Source organism: Rhinoderma darwinii, chromosome 2 (genome assembly GCF_050947455.1).
Source record: "Rhinoderma darwinii isolate aRhiDar2 chromosome 2, aRhiDar2.hap1, whole genome shotgun sequence".
In the NCBI taxonomy this organism is placed as follows: Eukaryota; Metazoa; Chordata; class Amphibia; order Anura; family Rhinodermatidae; genus Rhinoderma; species Rhinoderma darwinii.
Window position 1 is genome coordinate 250,693,956 of NC_134688.1, and position 15,880 is coordinate 250,709,835.

The following is a 15,880-nucleotide window of genomic DNA, read 5'->3' on the forward strand; positions in this document are numbered from 1 at the left end:
AAGAGAGCACAGAATTCCAGCGTGGTACTGTAATAGGATGGCACTGTTGTAACAAGTCAGTTCGTGAAATTTCTTTCCTTCTAGATATTCCACTATCAACTGTGAGTGCCATTATTGTCAAGTTGAAGCATTTCGGAACCACAGCAACTCAGCCACGAAGTAGCAGACCACGTAAAGTTACAGAGCGGAGGCGCTGAGTTCTGAGGCGCATAGTGCATAAAAGTTACCAACGCTCTGCTGACTCAATAACTGCAGCGTTCCAAATCTCCTCTGGCATTAACATCAGTACAAAAAACTGTGCGCCAAGAGATCTATGGCATGGGTTTCCATGGTTGAGCAGCTGCATGCAAGCCTTACATCACCAAGCACAATGCCAAGCGTCGATTGGAGTGGTGGAAAGTACGATGCCACTGGATTCTGGAGCAGTGGAAATGTGTTCTGTGGAGTGATGAATCAGGCTTCTCTATCTGGCAGTCTGATGGACGAGTCTGGGTTAGGCTAATGCCAGGAAAACGTTACCTGCCTGACTGCATTGTGCCAACTGTAACGTTTGGTGGAGGAGGGATAATGCTATGGGGTTGTTCTTCATGGGTCGGCCTGGGCAGCTTTTCTCCAGGAGGGGTAATATGAATGCTGCAGTATAGCCAAGACATTTTAGATAAATGCATGCTTCCAACTTTGTAGGTAAAGTTTGGGGTTCGGCCCTGTTCTGTTCCAGCATGACCCAGTTTGTGTCCTAGTGCACAAAGAAAGGTCCATAAAGGCATGGTTTGGAAGCGCTTGGTGTGGAAGAACTTGACAGAACCCTGACCTCAACCCCATTGAACACCTTTGCACAGTCCTCTTGTGTGTCTGACCTCACAAGTTCCTACTGAATGACATCAGGCAGAGATCTTGAAAACCGTAAATTGGAAAATTGTATAATTTTAATTATACAAAAAATAATAATAATTTACTGAAACCTGAGAAACCCATACATGTGCAGCTGAGTGTACCATGTAATTGGCACTGTAGAACAAACTTTCTCACTTTAAAAAAAATTCTATCTTATTTAGATATCAGTGCCGTTATATTTGACGCCGATACGTAAATAACCCCCTGAACTGTCAATGGGGCGTTTCTTTATTTCTGAATGGTATGGGGTGTGTTACTTATCGCTCCGACAATGTCCAATCAGCTACGAACAGTGTGAGAGCCGCTTGTGCTGTGTGATCTCTTCCAGGAGATCACACACTCTTGTGTGATCTCACGAGAGAACGCGTGCGCGCGCGTTCTTTAGAACGACAACACTGTGCGATCTCGCGAGAGAGATCACACAGCACAAGCCGCACTCACACTGTTCGTAGCTGATTGGACAGTGTCAGAACGATAAGTAACACACCCCATGCCATTTAGAAATAAAGAAATGCCCCATTGACAGTTCAGGGGTTATTTACATATCGGACCCCAAATATAACGGCACCGATAGCTAAATAACAGAGGAAGATAGATTTTTTTTTTTTTTTAAAGTGAGACAAGGTTTGTGCAGCAATGTATGGGCAGATCAAAGGTTCTCTTTAAGGAAAACTTCAAATGCTTTCACTCAGAGGTTTCCTAATGGACGGTTTCACACAGCCGCATTTTAATGTGCAAACTATGGATGCAAGACCTGGACCCCCTGCATTTCCATCGAACCAAGCCAATAGAATTCTATTATGATCTAAGTTTGGTTCAATAGAACCGTGGGATGTCCAAGTGCTTGGTCCGTGATATGGACCCTAAAACGCGGGCATGTTAGAGCAGTGTGAGACTGGCCTAACTCCAATCAATTTAATGTAGAGCATCTCTGGACACTTTTCCACTGATGGATCCTTCCTTATTGCTACATCTCAGCATTTGACTTTTATGACATATTTGATGTCATAGGAGTTTATTTTGGGACAAATTTATTGGCTACTTTGTACAGAAGTTTTAGCGTGAATTCACACGTTCCGGATCTGTTTACGGATTTTTTTGCACCAGAAATCTGCAACAATTTACAGAACAATACACGTGGATGCGGTTTTAAAAACCCTATCCTCACGTAGCAGACAAAATCCACGTGGCATTTTATTATATCTCATTATACAAACAATGACATTTATTAGCTGAAACCTGAATATCAAACCTGAAATTTTAGCCTGTCCTTTGAAAGAGGTTGGAATTTTAAAGGGGTTATATGGGGACCGAAAAGTATTATGAGTGTACTCACTGCAGTATGTGATCACACTTTCTAATATACATTCCGGTCTCCCGTTGCGCTGATTATGAGATTTTAATCGATTTTTATAGCGCTGGCGGGGGACCGGAAGTCTAGTGGCACAGACTTTCTTCATCACGACACGACTCTATATATAAGCAGTAACTAGTAGCTTGTACATAGAGTACAGCGGGGCCGGTCACATGACGACGAGTCGTATCGTCATAAAGAAAGACTGTGCCACTAGAATTCCGGTCCCCCGGCCGCACTATAAAAATCTATGAAAATCTCAGAATCAGTGCGACAGAGGACCGGAATGTATATTAGCGAGTATACTCACATATTGCAGTGATTACACTACTACAGTAATACTTTTCGGTCCCATTTAAGAAGACTTGTTTCTCTCAACAAATCCAATTTGAAGAAATGGGAAATGATTTCCTCAGCAGCCATTATAATAACTTTAATATCCTTCAGCTCTAGACCGACAAATCATCTAAAATAAGGTTAGAGCAACAAGCGGTTAACAGAATAGAACAGTCAGTTTGTAATGTATTCTGTTTCTAAGGCAATTTTTTGTATTAGTACTTTTAAAGGGGTTTATACCGATACACCTTTAGATATGCCATGAAAGCATGATCAACTGGGATCAAACCGCTGTGACACCCGCTCATCCGGGTAATGGGGGGGGCACTGTATCTGTTCTCAGCAGAGACATGGCCTCTATGGAGAAAGCCAAGAGACAGCACACACCACAATATTGCTTTGGTGAAAAACCCTCTTAAAGATATATTTAAAAAATTACGTATTATGTGAGTACATTATGTCAGCCATGATATGGAAGCAGCACGTATGGAGATATAAGTAGACATTCTCTGCAACTGTGACTGGGTTGTGGGATCAGCTCAGTAACCAACCAATCTCAGATGAGCCTTGTGCCAGGCTGCTGGGAATACGCTGTGTGGGTTCCCTGATGACATATTTGGATGGCACAGTCATAGTGTTATGTGTTTTAATGAAGATCGGGGTTGTATTTTCTCTCTGCTGATGTAACCAATGACAGATACAACGTATAATGCTGCTCTGCACAATCAAACCCCTCCAGTGACTTGGTTATAGTCCGTATTGTGTGATAGAGACCTGGACTACCCACATCTATATAGTACATCTTCTTCATAATATATACACTCATAGCTCCCCTATAACCAATCATTATCTATACTGGTGACCGTGTATGGTGACAGAATCCACAAGGTGGGAGACATTAAATGACAACAGGGCATAACAGGACATAATTGTCACATACTGACTATGCTGATAAGGCACTGCATGATGGCATGACGTTGCATATTACATGCCCAAAACACATTACATGACTGTAGAAAATTGCTTTCTATATTCTGGCCGAAAATACTGGAAGACGATATTTGAAGCAAAATATGACAATAGGAAGCAATGATAATGAGGATGTAATGGGAGGAAATATAAAGCTATATGGTGACCAATCATTGCACACACAGGTGGAGGGGGGCCTACATAAGAGTTGGGAGATATATATATATATATATATATATAATGTTCTGTGGTCAAATTAATTCCTCATGTTTTAGGGAATATTTGGCACATGACGGAAACATGCTGCTGGTATGACGCTGTGTATGTGACATGATATGGGTAACTGAGGACAGAATGAACCCTGTGCCCCCCATATGATAATGTGATGTTACAATTTTATGAGGATTCCCCACTTACCCCCTTGTAAAAGGAGGAAACAGAAACTATGGGGAATTTGTGGATCTTTGCAGCAATCACCAAAGAAAAGGGACATCCAAGCGTGAAGGATCTATCACATCCAGAGTCTCATCCAGTGAGACCGCCAGGAACAGTTTCACATCCAGGGAGACAGACAGAGAAGAATATGGCATCCAGGGAAAGCCTTAAAAGCGAATGACAGGTGGAGAGAGATTCCCATCCATAGCCTGATGACAATGATGACAGCCAGAGCCAGTGTCCAGAGGCTGCAGGAGGAGAAGCTTATGTGCAGCAGAATGAAAGTGACCCTGCCCCCAGCCCAGAAATGGGAAAAGACAGAGATCCAGAGCTAAAGAGGGAGAAGCAGCCAGGAAGAAGAGCAGCTCACATCCACACCGAAGGAAGCGCTTAATAAGAAGACATCATCATCATCATCATCATCATCATCAATGGCACTGAGGCATCAGCATAGAGCGGGCATCCACACATCCAGGGCTATGATGAAGATACACGTAGAACACACACTCCCTGATGAGATGGACTACCGGGGATCCAGATACAGCGACCACCCCACTGTGCCGGGCTGTGCACCCGATGGGGAGGAGCTGCTGTACAAAGAGCCTCACCCAGATCAGCGTACACTGCCAGTACTGGTGCCGGGCACACGTGTGCAGCACGGAGGGCACACGCAGGAGCGCCTCCTTCTAGTGAGGTGAATGAGATCTCCGTTCATTGTACACTCGCTCCACTGCACATACCACCTTCTCACTGACGTACCCTCGAGCTATGGACGCTGCCATGGCGGTCTGAAGGACTGGAATAATACATATATTCATGCTGGAATGAGAATTATTAATAAATAGCACGACTTGTAATTCAGGATCATTAGTGCCGCGGACCACTGTATAAAGAGAAAAATGTATGACGTGAATTCATACTGCAACGACATGCCCAGTAGCCACTACCATTGACAGATTCACCAGGACTACTTTCCATCATGTATTCATTACACTGATGCCCAGCAGACACAGGGTGCCCTATGGGCCTCCTTCCGAAGGCTACCTCTACCTTGTGGATTAGACTAATCACTACCCCCAAAGTGCCAGTCAGTGTACCCTATCTGCCAAGGCTTGCTTCTTACTTATCCATTTGCTGGTAAAACATCAACACACCAGTCCTTTTGGTAGGTTACTAGCCAATAGGACTTACTGTAGCTTGGGGTGACATAAACGCATAAAGCCCTGTTCCTGAATTTTAGCAGCGGGACCTGCAATGCAAAATCCACCGTGTGAACAGGACCTGAAGGAGTTCAACGCATATGGAGAAGACCATCAATGCATAGCCACTTCTCCATGTTGCGGTATGGGAAGTAATCTGCATTGGTGAAACACAGCTGTGAATAGATACTAGATTCTTGACTTTTTCAGCCAATCAGGTTTGACGCTGAAAGCTCGGAAATTGGCTTTGCAAACTTCTACAAATTTCTCTGTAAGCCCAGGATCACACACTCCGTTTTGATGCGGTTTTTGTGGCAGTTTCTGGCTCGATTTTTTATCAATAAAGTTTTTATTGTGTATTTTAAAGTAACATAAACAAAAAAGAGGCATAAAAACACAAAATAAAACAAGCATTACAGGGATTTACACAGATTCGAACAGTTCGTACATAGAATCAGATCAATCATATATACAACACGGAGTCATGGCAAAGTACACGTCAATACAAACTATACCAACACCCATGGAGATATAGATCTTACACCGAGTCAAGAAAAGAGAGTGGAGCTCAGGTTAGGTCCAGATCTAGAGCGAACACGCTCCACGATTTCCAGGCTCTCACAAATTTAGCTAGCGAGTGGGTTTTAATAGCCCACGACTTCTCCATATGATAGGAATCTGGCTAGATTTTTTTTTTTAGCCAAAGCCAGAAGTGGCTCAAGAAATTAAAGGTACAGTGAAAAGACTGATGCAAAAACTTTCTTTTCTGTCCACTTCTGTGTTTGGCTAAAAAAAAAAACTGAGCCAAAAACTGTCTCATTAGGGCTTATTCAGATGAACGGGATATACGTCCGTGCGACGCACGTGATTTTCACGCGCGTCACACGGACCTACATTAGTCTATGGGGCCGTGCAGACAGGTTCGTGATTTTTACGCTGCGTGAGCCCGCAGCGCAAAAGTCACGACATGTCCGTTCTTTGGGCGTATTTCGCGCATCACGCACCCATTGAAGTCAATGGGCGCGTGAAAATCACGCATGCCACACGGAAGCACTTCCGTGGGACGCAAGTGATTCGCGCATCAGCTGTGAAAAGGATGAATGTAAACAGAAAAGCACCACGTGCTTTTCTGTTTACAAACATCCAAACGGAGTGTCATAATGATGGCGGCTGCGCGAAAAGCACGCAGCCGCGCATCATACAGGGCTGACACACGCAGCTGTCAAGTGCCTTTTGCGCGCGCAAAACGCACACGCTCGTGTGAATCCGGCCTAACTGTGTGTGTGTGTGATCCTGGCCTTAGGCACGGTGCTTTCCTTCTCCGATCGCTAGCAGCACGTGATCCGTGGGACCAAGGGCATTGCAGCCACGAGAGTCTCTGCTCACCTTTCCAGGCGTTTTCCTTATAGACTTTGCCTGTAAATTCTCAGTAAATAAGATTTCTCCAGTCGTAAAATCCCAATCCCTATGTGGCAGTGTATATCACAAGCTGCACAACATACATATCGCAGTGGTGGGGTGGATAATGTACGTGCTCTAGTTTACATTCCATACACAGGAAGCAGTTAAGAAAACAAAGGCCCCAGGATTGAATTACCACAACCACCATCATCTAGCCATGTTTGGGACTACGATTCTGACACCAGGTATTTACCTATGAAAGGCGATACAGCCCCTCTCACTTGTTTTATTCCCATGCCGCCTCTACTTTTCAATGGTCCTGTACTAAAAAAAAAAAAGCCTGTTCATATTTCCAGACACCAGAAAGGAGAGCGTTCTACAAAATATGAGCAAGCGATAAGAACAAACCAAAACCTGTTTTCTGCTTTTAACCCCTTCCCTCTTTAGCCACTTTTGACCTTCCTGACCGAGCCTCATTTTTCAAATCTGACATGTGTCACTTTATGTGGTAATAACTCCGGAATGCTTTCACCTATCCAAGCGATTCTGAGATTGTTTTCTCTTGACACATTGGACTTTAAGTTACTGGCAAAATTTGCTCGATATGTTTAGTATTTAATTGTGAAAAACACCAAAATTTAGCGAAAAATTGCAAAAATTAGCATTTTTCTCAATTTAAATGTATCTGCTTGTAAGACAGGCAGTTATAACACACAAAATTGTTGCGAATTAACATCCCCCATATGTCTACTTTAGATTGGCATCGTTTTTTGAACATCCTTTTATTTTTCTATGACGTTACAAGGCTTAGAACTTTAGCAGCAATTTCTCACATTTTCAAGAAAATTTCAAAAGGCCATTTTTACAGGGGCCAGTTCAGTTGTGAAGCGGCTTTTAGGGCCTTATATATTAGAAACCCCCAAAAAGTCACCCCATTTTAAAAACTTCACCCCTCAAAGTATTCAAAACAGCATTTAGAAAATGTCTTAACCCTTTACACATGTCACAGGAATTAAAGCAAAGTAGAGGTGAAATTTACAAATTTCATATTTTTTTGCAGAAATAAATTTTTAGTACAATTTTTTTTATAACACAAAAGGTTTTACCAGAGAAATGCAACTCAATATTTGTTGCCCGGTTTCTGCAGTTTTAGGAAATATCCCACATGTGGCCGTAGCGTGCTACTGGACTGAAGCACCGGCCTTAGAAGCAAAGAAGCACCTAGTGGATTTTGGGGCCTTATTTTTGTTAGAATAAATTTTAGGCACCATGTCAGGTTTGAAGGGCTCTTGCGGTACCAAAACAGTCAAAATCCCCCAAAAGTGACCCCATCTGGGAAACTACACACCTCAAGGAAATTATCTAGGGGTACAGTGAGCATTTTGACCGCACAGGTTTTTTACAGAAATTATTGGAAGTAGGCCGTGAAAATTAAAATCAACATTTCTTCAAAGAAAATGTAGGTTTAGCGATTTTTTTTCTCATTTCCACAAGGACTAAAGGAGAAAAAGCACCGTAAAATTTGTAAAGCAATTTCTCCCGAGTAAAACAATACCCCACATGTGGTAATAAACGGTTGTTTGGAGACACGGCAGGGCTGAGAAGGGAAAGAGCGCTATTTGGCTTTTGGAGCTCAAGTTTAGCAGGAATGGTTTGCGGAGGCCATGTCACATTTACAAAGCCCCTGAGGGGACAAAACAGTGGAAACCCCCCACAAGTGACCCCATTTTGGAAACTACACCCATTGAGGAAATTATCTAGGGGTATAGTGAGCGTTTTGACCCAACAGGTTTTTTGCATAAATTATTGGAATTAGGCCCTGAAAATGACAATCTAAATTTTTTCTAAGAAAATGTAGGTTTAGCTAATTTTTTCTCATTTCCACAAGGACTGAAGGAGAAAAAGCACCGTAAAATTTGTAAACCAATCTCTCCCGAGTAAAACAATACCCCACATGTGGTAATAAACGGTTGTTTGGAGACACGGCAGGGCTGAGAAGGGAAAGAGCGCTATTTGGCTTTTGGAGCTCAAGTTTAGCAGGAATGGTTTGCGGAGGCCATGTCACATTTACGAAGTCCCTGAGGAGACAAAACAGTGGAAACCCCCCACAAGTGACCCCATTTTGGAGACTACACCCATTGAGGAAATTATCTAGGGGTATAGTGAGCGATTTGACCGCACAGGTTTTTTGCAGAAATTATTGGAAGTAGGCCCTGAAAATAAAAATCAACATTTTTTCAAAGAAAATGTAGGTTTAGCTTATTTTTACTCATTTCCACAAGGACTGAAGGAGAAAAAGCACCACAAAATTTGTAAAGCAATTTCTCCCGAGTAAAACAATGCCCCACATGTGGTAATAAACGGCTGTTTGGAGACACGGCTTGGCTTAGAAGGGAAAGAGCGCTATTTGGCTTTTGGAGATCACATTGAGCAGGAATGGTTTGCAGCAGCCATGTCACATTTGCAAAGCCCCTGAGGGGAAAAAACAACGAAAACGCCCAAAAAGTGACACCATTTAGGAAACTACACCTCTTGAGGAATTCATCTAGGGGCGTAGTGAGCATTTTGACCCCACAGATGTTTCATAGAATTTATTAGAATTGGGCAGTGAAAATAAAAACAATCCTTTTTCTTCAATAAGACGTAGCTTTAGCGCAAATTTTTTCATTTTCGCAACAAATAAAGGAAAAAAAAGAACCCAACATTTGTAAACCAATTTCTACCGAGTACGGCAATACCCCATATGTGGTCATAAACTGCTGTTTGGGCACACGGCAGGGCTCAGAAGGGAAGGACCGCCATTTGGAGTGCAGATGTTGCTGGATTGGTTTCTGGGCGCCTGTGGGCCCAAAACAGTGGAAACCCCCCAGAAGTGACCCAATTTTGGAAACTACACCCCTCAATGCATTTACCTAGGGGTGTAGTGAGCATGTTAACCCTGCAGGTGTTTTGTAGAAATTAGTGTGAACTCGATGTTGCAGAGTGAAAATGGGATTTTTTCCACAGATATGTGGACAATATGTGGTGCCCGGCTTGTGCCACCATAACAAGACAGCTCTCTAATTATTATGCTGGGTTTCCTGGTTTTAGAAACACCCTACATGGGGCACTAATCTCTTGCCTGGACAGTCGACCAGGCTCAGGAGTGAAAGCGTACCATGTAAAATTGAGGCCTAATTTGGCGATTTACAAAGTATTGGTTCACAACTGCAGAGGCTCAGATGTGAAATAATAAAAATAAACCCCTGGGAAGTGACCCCATTATGGAAACTGCACCGCTCAAGGCATTTATTAAGGGGTGTAGTGAGCATTTTCACCCCACAGGTCTTTTCCATAAATGAATGCGCTGTGGATGGTGCAAATTAAAAATTTATATTTTTCCCTAGATATGCCATTCAGTGGCAAATATGTCATGCCCAGCTTGTGCCACTGGAGACACACACCCCAAAAATTGCTAAAAGGGTTCTCCCGGTTATGACGGTGCCATATATGTGGAAGGAAACTGCTGTTTGGGCACACTGTAGGGTTCAGATGGGAGGAAATGCCATTTGGCTTTTGGAGCGTGGATTTTGCTTCGTAGTAGTTTTGTTTGGCGTCTTACTGGTGTTTCCGTTTATAATGTAGGGCATATGTAAGCCGGGCGGAGTATATAAGGGGCATAGTCAGGTGGTATAATAATGGGGTAAAAAAAACACAATAAAATAATCCATAGATGTGTGTTACGCTGTGACACAATCATTTCTGCACAGGCCGGTGTCGCACTGATATATGGCGTCCTTTATTATCCCCCTTTTGATCCACACTCCACGCCTTTGTAGTTTGGGGAATTTTGCTAGGAAGTGTTGTCCTGGTATAATACGGGCACCCTCGCTTCCAGCGGATATGTTTGGGCCCTCCCTTCCTGGTTCCCTAATTTTAGGTCCTTGATAAATCGCCTCTTCAAACAGAAGAAATGTTCCCCTCGGGCACAACTGCATATTTTTTTATTTCCTGACTTATTGGAGCCATAACTAATTTTATTTTTCATAGACGTAGCGGTATGAGGGCTGGTTTGTTGCGAGACGAGCTGTAGTTATTATTGGTACCATTTTGGGGTACATGCGACTTTTTGATCACCTTTTATCCTATTTTTTGGGAGGTCAGGTAAACAAAAAAACGCAATTCTGGCACAGCTTTTTTCATTTTTTTTTTATACAGCGTTCACCACGCATTATAAACTACATGTTAACTTTATTCTGCGGGTCAGTACGATTCCGGCGATACCTAATTTATAGCACTTTTTTATGTTTTACAACTTTTTGCACAATAAAATTACTTTTGTAAAAAGAATGTATTTTTTCTGTCGCCAAGTTGTGAGAACCATAACTTTTTAATTTTTTTGTCGACGGAGGTGTATGAGGGCTTGTTTTTTGCGGGACGAGCTATAGTTTTTATAGGTACCATTTTTGGATACGTGCGACTTTTTGATCACTTTTTATTCTAACATTTGTAGGGCAAAGTGACTAAAAAACAGAAACTCTGGTAACGTTTTTTACGTTTTTTTTTACGCTGTTCACCGCGTGCAATAAATAATATATTTTGATACCTCAGGTCGTTACGGTCGCGGTGATACCAAATACATATGGTTTATTATTATTTTTCAATAATAAAGGACTTGATAAGAGTAAAAGGGGGATTGTGTTTTATTTGATTACTTGAAACTTTTATTGGTTTTCAAACTTTTATTATTTGCACTTTTTTTTACACTTTTTCTCAAGTCCCACTAGGGGACTTGAAGGTCCAACAGTCAGATTTTTTTTTTTCTAATACATTGCACTACCTATGTAGTGCAATGTATTAGATCTGTCAGTCATTCACTGACAGCAAGCCGATTAGGCTTCGCCTCCCGGCGGGGCCTAAATCGGCTTCCGTAATGGCAGAGCAGGAGACCATTGTGTCTCCTGTTGCCATAACAGCAGTCGCAGTCCTGATTGCCTGTCAGGGCTGGCGATCTGCTAGTAACCGCTACGATGCAGCAATCGCTTGCGATTGCTGCATCGAAGGGGTTAATGGCAGGGATCGGAGCTAGCTCCGGTTCCTGCCGTTACAGGTGGATGTCAGCTGTACAGTACAGCTGACTTCCACCGCTGATGACGCCGGATCAGCTCCTGACCCGGCGTCATCTTGCCGGCAGCTACGGAAGCCGATCCGGCTCCGCCGCCGGGCGGATCTTGACCGGCTTCGGTGCTAGGCAGACCGGGAGGCCAGTATTAGGCCTCCGGTTGCCATTGCAGCCACCGGAATCCCGGCAATTTCATTACTGGGGTTCCGATGAGCTGCAAACACCTTAAGTGCAGCGATCGCGTTTGAGCGCTGCACTTAAGGGGTTAATGGCGGGGATCGAAGCTAATTTCGGTCCCCGCCGTTACAGCCGGATGTCAGCTGTAAGATACAGCTGAGATCCGGTGATGATGGCACCGGCTCAGCTTCTGAGCCGGTCCCAAACATTCGGCGTACATGTACGGCAAGATGCGGGAAGTCAATACTTTCCATGACGTACATGTACGGCAAATGTCGGGAAGGGGTTAAAATGATATGTTTATAAACAAAACTACAGTGTAAATAATACAATATATGTCTTAGGCCTTATTCACACCAGAGTATTTCACATCCGTGTTACACGCGTGAAAATAACGCACATCACACAGACCTATGCAAGTCAATGGGGCCATTCAGACAGTGTTTTTTTTTTCACGCAGCGTTTGTCCGTGCCTGAAAAAGAAAACCACCTCCTTCATTTTACTTTGCGGACGTAAAAACCGCATGACATACGCACGTAAAAACCGCTGACAAGCACCATACACTGTCACACGGAACTGCAACGCAGGAAAGACGCTGCTTTTTTTACGTGTGCAAAAAACGGACTTGTTCGTGTGAATAAGGCCTTATGAGGTTTAATACAATTAAAGGGGTATTCTTATGACAGCAAGTGACGGCATATCGCTAGGTATCCTAGTAATATGTCATAACATTATAGGACTGGAATACCCCTTTAATAAGTCACTTTACTATTTTGAAGAAGGAGAACCCAGCTGATCCTGGTCTCCATGTTCTGTTAGCAGGGACCTATGTATACAACAGCTGGCAATTGGCTGCATGTACGTAGATCCTTGCCATGAGAGGGTGTGTCAAAGAAGCGTGCTGGTGACCAAAAGCGGGTTTAGATGCGGTGAGGGGGGAGAAAAAAAAAAAAAGAAAAAGAGAAGGTTGCTGCTTTTGCAGTCAATCTGCGAAGGTCAACATGTGGATTTTGCTTTGGATTTCACCCTTTGCAAAGGGTAGAAACATTATGCGGATGTGGAAATCCACAGGAAATAAATCTGCTACATGCGAATCGGGTTTTGAACACTATTGTACTGTAGTGTCCACACTAAAAACCAATAACATAGTCTGAACATGTAACTACTACAAAAGTGAAGGGTCTGCTTTGATGATTGGGGAAGAGGAGGGTAAAGCAGACGTCATTTTTACTTTTAGGCTGGGTTCACACGACCTATTTTCAGATGTAAACGAGGCGTATTATGCCTCGTTTTACGTCTGAAAATAGGGCTACAATACGTCAGCAAACATCTGCCCATTCATTTGAATGGGTTTGCCGACGTATTGTGCAGACAACCTGTAATTTACGCGTCGTCGTTTGACAGCTGTCAAACGACGACGCGTAAATGGACTGCCTCGGCAAAGAAGTGCAGGACACTTCTTTGCCACGTAATTTGAGCTGTTCTTCATTGAACTCAATGAAGCACAGCTCAAGATTTACGAGCGTCTCAGACGCCTCGCAAAATGCGAGGAGGAGTATTTACGTGTGAAACGAGGCAGCTGTTTTCTCTTGAAAACAGTCTGTCTTTTCACACGTAAATGACAGCTAGCGTCAACATACCCTTAGAGAGGAAGCGGGGGGAGCACAGCTGTAACTAACAAGAGGAACTTTACTCTGACTACCTCTGCGTGTCTTTGTCACCTCGTAACATTTATTGTGCAGTCACACGTAGGGATGCACGATGCATCGAAACTTCGATGTTTCGATACGGTGCACCCCCTAACGGTTCGATACCGTTACTTTATGTATTTTGATATTAAGATGTGCGGCCGCACAGCTTAGCATTGTAACACATGAATGTATGAGAGCGGGGCTGTGGCTGTATGATACAGCCATTGCCCCGCTCCTGAGTCCTGACAAACGCGCGCCATCAGCATAATACGATGCGCCCAGCGCTGCACTGATGAGCGGCGGCACTGAAGGCAAAACATGGCGGGCGCACTGCAAAACACCCCCATGTTCTGTCCTCAGTGCCTGAACCGCCACAACACCTCATGCTGACCGCGTGCACACTTAATGTCAGGAGCGGGGCAATGACTGTATTACACAGCCGCAGCCCCGCTCTATAACGGCAAAGATCAGAGAAATCTCCCATCTATTCCCCTGCATTCTGCGATCAAAGCTGACCGCAGCATTCAAGGGGAAAATGAGAAGGGGGGCGATGCCCTTTGGATCGTGTCACAGGAATTCCTGTGACGCAATTGAGGGACATACCATATATGGGCAGACAGACCAGGGTCCATTAAAGGACCCCAGTGCTGTCTGACCATATTTCCTGTTAAGGCATACTTCGGTATATCTTAACAACTGCCTGCGTACTATCAGTATATAGATATACAGTATGTCTGTACATTAAAGTTTAAAAATAAAGTAAAAACATAAACTAATACTAAATTAAAAAAATACACACACCTTTTTTACAATAAATATTAAAATAAGTCTCAATACATAAAATATACACATTCGTACTGGCGCGGACGTAATAACCTGCGCAACAATTTTTTGTGTCGTTTATGATGTGTATGCCGTACAAAAATAAAATAAAAACTGCTTTCTTTCACTAAGGCCTGATTCACACGAGCGCTGCGCATGTTGGACATGAAAAACTGCAGTTTTTCACGTCAGAGGTGCATCCCTCATAAATGAAAGTCTATGGAGCGATGCGTGAAAAGAACGGCCATGTCCTATTTTCCCACGGACCCTTCACACGGTCCGTTGAAACAACGGCTGTGTGAACGGCCACATTGAATTATATAGGTCCGTGGGACGGCCGCTGTTTCAACGGCCGTCCCACGGACGTTTAACACATTTGTGTAAATAAGGCCTTATTGTGAGGCACGAGGTCTGATGAATTTAACCTCCATGTGCCTCACATTAGTAATTAACCCCATCATGTACCTTACACATTAACCTATTATGACTGAGAAACATGATGGGGTTAATTACTATTAATGTGAGGCACATTCAAAATTCATCACACCACGCGCCTCACATCAGAAAATGGAAGAATTTTTATTTATTTTTTATTACGGTTGGCAAAGTATCGTTTCGGTATCGAAATCGCAATACTATCGGTATTGAAGTCCAAATTCTGGTATCGTGACAACCCTAGTCAGACGTGACGTACTTGCTTTGTATTTCAGCAGCGTGGACAAACTCTGCGGAAAACTACAATGTATGAATGTATGCCTATGAGAAAAATATTCTGAAACTCATCTGACAGATTTCTCTAGTTCTTGCTTTGTGGAATTTTTTCTCACATAGGCTTACATTGTAAAGTTTGCAGCGGAAATACAAAGCAAGTACGCCACGTGTTACTGCACCCTTAGGTTGGCAATCAACAGGTTCGACATGCTGCACAAACCTACGCAGCGTATCCAACCAAGAACCTACAGGGAATGCTGCCCGAAATTGTGGTGCAGGTTTTCAGGCAGAATCTCCACTGCCTAAAGTGGTGAATTTTTAAAAAAAAGTTAATACTTACCCGCGGGACAACGTGTCCCTCTGTCTTCCGTGCAGTCTGGCCTCCTGGGATGATGCTGCAGCAGTCACATGGAATGAAACGTCATCCCAGGAGGCAGCCTGGATAAAGAACAAAGGAACGTGTCTCTATGACAACATCCGGGGCTAAGTATTAACCTTTTAATTAATTTTAAACAAAAAAAAGGTTTTTGTTTTCTGATTTTTGCGGCGGAATTGCAGCGTTTCTGGGCGCAACAGTGGCAACATTTGCCATTTGTTTTCCCCATTGAATTCAATGGGGAAAACCCGCAAAAAAAAGCCAACGAATCTGCTGCATAAATTGACATTTAAAATCCGCACCACAGGTCAAATTACGAACGCTTTGACTGCGGCGTGTCCATGCGATTTGTTCATATCTCATCCAATTTGCTGCTACTGATAAGGCTGCGAAATTTCCACACAGAATTTCGT

The 15,880-nt window shown here is 43.3% G+C and overlaps 1 protein-coding gene across 10 annotated transcripts in view; it reads right to left on the bottom strand.

Annotated features, from left to right (window-relative positions):
* The window catches only part of LOC142742883 (microtubule-actin cross-linking factor 1-like), a 236,195-nt gene extending 220,744 nt beyond the window's left edge, over window positions 1-15,451 (bottom strand). For 4 of the 10 annotated variants that reach the window (XM_075853090.1, XM_075853095.1, XM_075853094.1 and 1 more), the window contains exon 1: window positions 3,971-4,635. The gene's annotated coding sequence lies outside the window, so the exon portion shown is untranslated. Of the gene's footprint in view, window positions 1-3,970; window positions 4,636-15,431 lie in introns of those variants that run through there. The other 6 variants (XM_075853093.1, XM_075853091.1, XM_075853088.1 and 3 more) reach the window with 4 other exon arrangements.
* Between the last annotated feature and the right edge of the window lie 429 nt (window positions 15,452-15,880).